Source organism: Triticum dicoccoides, chromosome 1B, assembly GCF_002162155.2.
Source record: "Triticum dicoccoides isolate Atlit2015 ecotype Zavitan chromosome 1B, WEW_v2.0, whole genome shotgun sequence".
NCBI classification, from domain to species: domain Eukaryota; kingdom Viridiplantae; phylum Streptophyta; class Magnoliopsida; order Poales; family Poaceae; genus Triticum; species Triticum dicoccoides.
The window spans coordinates 308,982,717-308,987,229 of NC_041381.1; positions in this window are offsets into that span (position 1 = coordinate 308,982,717).

Consider the following 4,513-nt stretch of genomic DNA (forward strand, 5'->3'; position numbering starts at 1 on the left):
GTCATTCCCTATGCTTCAACCATAGGTTCTATCATGTATGCAATGTTGTGTACCAGACCTGATGTGTGCCTTGCTATTAGTTTAGCAAGGAGGTACCAAAGTAATCCAGGAGTGGATCACTGGACAACGGTCAAGAACATCCTGAAATACCTGAAAAGGACTAAGGATATATTTCTTGTTTATGGAGGTGACAAAGAGCTCATCGTAAATGGTTACGTCGATGCGAGCTTTGACACTGATCCAGATGACTCTAAGTCACAAACCGGATACGTATTTATAATGAATGGAGGAGCTATAAGTTGGTGCAGTTCCAAGCAGAGCGTCGTGGTGGGATCTACGTGTGAAGAGGAGTACATAGCTACTTCAGAAGCAACACATGAAGGAGTCTGGATGAAGGAGTTCATATCCGATCTATATGTCATACCTAGTGCATCAGGTCCAATGAAAATCTTTTGTGACAATACTGGTGCAATTGCCTTGCCAAAGGAATCCAGATTTCACAAGAGAAACAAGCACATCAAGAGATGCTTCAATTCCATCCGCGATCAAGTAAAAGAGGGAGACATAGAGATTTGCAAGATACATACGGATCTGAATGTTGCAGACCCATTGACTAAGCCTCTTTCACGAGCAAAACATGATCAACACCAAGACTCCATGGGTGTTAGAATCATTACTGTGTAATCTAGATTATTGACTCTAGTGCAAGTGGGAGACTGAAGGAAATATGCCCTAGAGGCAATTATAAAGTTGTTATTTTTATATTTCCTTATATCATGATAAATGTTTATTATTCATGCTAGAATTGTATTAACCGGAAACTTAGTACATGTGTGAATACATAGACAAACAGAGTGTCCCTAGTATGCCTCTACTAGACTAGCTCGTTAATCAAAGATGGTTACGTTTCCTAGCCATAGACATGTCTTGTCATTTGATGAACAGAATCACATCATTAGAGAATGATGTGATGGACAAGACCCATCCGTTAGCTTAGCACTATGATCGTTTAGTTTATTGCTATTGCTTTCTTCATGACTTATACATGTTCCTATGACTATGAGATTATGCAACTCCCGAATATCAGAGGAACACTTAGTGTGCTATCAAACGTCACAACGTAACTGGGTGATTATAAAGATGCTCTACAGGTGTCTCCAATGGTGTTTGTTGAGTTGGCATAGATCGAGATTAGGATTTGTCACTCTGATTGTCGGAGAGGTATCTCTGGGCCCTCTCGGTAATGCACATCACTATAAGCCTTGCAAGCAATGTGACTAATGAATTAGTTGCAGGATGATGCATTATTAAACGAGTAAAGAGGCTTGCCGGTAACGAGATTGAACTAGGTATGATGATACCGACGATCGAATCTCGGGCAAGTAACATACCGATGACAAAGGGAACAACGTATGTTGTTATGCGGTTTGACCGATAAAGATCTTCGAAGAATATGTAGGAGCCAATGTGAGCATCCAGGTTCCGCTATTGGTTATTGACAGGAGATGTGTCTCGGTCATGTCTACATAGTTCTCGAACCCGTAGGGTTCGCACGTTTAATGTTCGATGATGATTCGTATTATGAGTTTATGTGATTTGATGTATCGAAGTTTGTTCGGAGTCCCGGATGAGATCACGGACATGACGAGGAGTCTCGAAATGGTTGATACATAAAGATTCATATATTGGAAGGCTAGATTTGGACACCAGAATGGTTCGGGTCATTTTGGATAAGTTTCAGAGTACCAGGGGTTACCGGAACCCCCCGGGAAGTTATTGGGCCTCATGGGCCTAGTGGTGGAAGAGAGGAGGCAGGCCAAGGTGTGGCGCGTGCCCCCCTAGCCCAAACCTAATTGGACTAGGGCTAGGGGGGCCGCCTCCCCCCTTTCCTTCTCTTCTCCCTCTCCTTCCCCCCTTCTCCTTGTGGAAGTAGGAAAGGGGCGGGGGCGAATCCTACTTGGAGTAGGACTCCCTCCCTTGGGCGCGCCTCCTCCTGGCCGACCTCCTCCTCCCTCCCTCCTTTATATACATGGGGAGGGGGCACCCAAAGGCACAACAGACAATCTCTTAGCCGTGTGCGGTGCCTCCTCCAAAGTTTTACACCTCGGTCATATCGTCGTAGTGCTCAGGCAAAGCCCTGCGCCGGTAACTTCATCATCACCATCACCAGGCCGTCGTGCTGACAAAACTCTCCCAGCTGGATCAAGAGTTCGAGGGACGTCACCGAGCGGAACGTGTGCAGATCGCGGAGGTGCCGTGCGTTCGGTACTTGGATCGGTTGGATCGCGAAGACGTTCAACTACATCAACCGCGTTACTAAATGCTTCCGCTTTTGGTCTACGAGGGTACGTGGACACACTCTCCCCGCTCGTTGCTATGCTTCTCCTAGATAGATCTTGCGTGATCGTAGGAATTTTTTTGAAATACTAAGTTCCCCAACACTTACTCGGGTGTAAGCTTCACTCTAGCCACCCACCATAAGTGAATCATTAACTATTGCAACACCATACAACGGGAATTCCTCACGCTTGTGCGACACGGAGAGCACCATAGGACATCACCAAATAAAACATACAACTCAAACCAATCACGATCATCAATTAACCCATAGGACAAAATGGATCTACTCAAACATCATAGGATAGCCACATATCATTGGATAATACTATATAGCGTTGAGAACCATATTTAAGTAGAGATTAGAGCAGGGAGAAGATGTGTTACACCGCTGCATAGAGGGGAAGAAAGTTGGTGTTGACGGTAGCGAGGTTGTTGGCGTAGATCGCCGTCACGATCCTTGCCCCGGCGGCACTTTGGTGCCACCAGGAGAGAGGGGGAGAGAGCCCCCTCCTTCTTCTTCCTCCTTGATCCCCCCCCCCCTCTAGATGGGAGGAGGGTTTCCCCTCTGGTCCTTGACCTCCATGGCGGTAGGGGGGTGGGATCCCCTCCGAGATTGGATCTATCTCTCTATTTCTCTTCTGTTTTGAGACCCTAATTATGGCCTATCACCATTTCTTAAATACCTAGAGATCCATAACTCCGATTGGGCTAATATTTTAACATTATTTTTTCCATATATAAGCTTCCTTGCGGCCGAAGGACACCTCCAACCGACCTACGGGAGGCCACAAGCTCGCCAGGCGTGCCCTGGGTAGGAGGGTCGGCCCCTTAAGCTTGTGGGACCCTAGGGCATCATCTCGGGTTGTGATGTAGGGTAGAACCCTAGATGCCCGATCTTTCTCGAAATGGAGGGGATCCCATGAAGAACACGAGGGGAAATTTGTCGTCTGTGAGCAGACAACAAAGCAACCATATAGGCCAGCCCAGTGCCCCCCAGGTTGCACAGGTGGCTGCCACATGGCAGCTTTCCATTTGATGGCTGATGGCAAAGCTCTTTGACGTCTGCCAGCTGACGGCAAAGAGCCTGTATAGCCCTTGTTTTTCTGTTTTTTCTTAAATTCATTAAATTTCACAGAATTTCATATATATATATATATACACACACACACATTTGAAAATACTTTCAACAAGCATACCAACACATGAATCGTGAAGAGAGGAACAAACACGAGGGGAAGAACGAGAGAAATCACTCAAACCAACAAGATTCGATTACCCATGTGCTAGATCCTCGAAACACAAAGAGATACACGATCCAAATCAAACAAAGGGGATACAAGAGGTAACTAGTTCATCTCCATGAGAGGTCTTGAAGGGGTCCACCCGTGAGGGGGTCTTGAATCCAAGCATGGATCTTCTCCGAAGAGGTCGCGGTCTCTCCGATGTAGTAGAACCAAGTGGATGAGCTAAGCTCTGTCTCTAAAATGAGCTAATCCTTGGCTAACCCTCAAATGGTGGAGGTGCAGGAGTATATATAGTCTAGGGTCACGAAGGGGTAAGTGAGGGGCGAAGGGGTACATGGGCCTCGGGCCCATTACACTATGCGCAGACAGGCGTCGGACGTCCGACGGGTGTCGGTCGTCCGGTCGCTCGCGGGCGACCAGTCGTCCGGAGGAGGCCGGACTTCCGTGTTGGGGAACGTAGTAATTTCAAAAAAATTCCTACGCACACGCTAGATCATGGTGATGGCATAGCAACGAGAGGGGAGAGTGTAGTCCATGTACCCTCGTAGACCGTAAGCGGAAGCGTTATGACAACGCGGTTGATGTAGTCGTACGTCTTCACGATTCGACCGATCCAAGCATCGAACGTACGGCACCTCCGAGTTCAGCACACGTTTAGCTCGATGACGATCCCCGGGCTTCGATCCAGCAAAGCTTCGGGGATGAGTTCCGTCAGCACGACGGCGTGGTGACGATGATGATGCTCTACTGGCGCAGGGCTTCGCCTAAACTCCGCGATGATATGACCGAGGTGGAATATGGTGGAGGGGGGCACCGCACACGGCTAAGGAACGATCCGTAGATCAACTTGTGTTGTTCTTGTGCCTAGAGGTGCCCCCCTGCCCCCGTATATAAAGGAGGGAGGGGGGAGGTGCGGCCGGCCAGGAGGG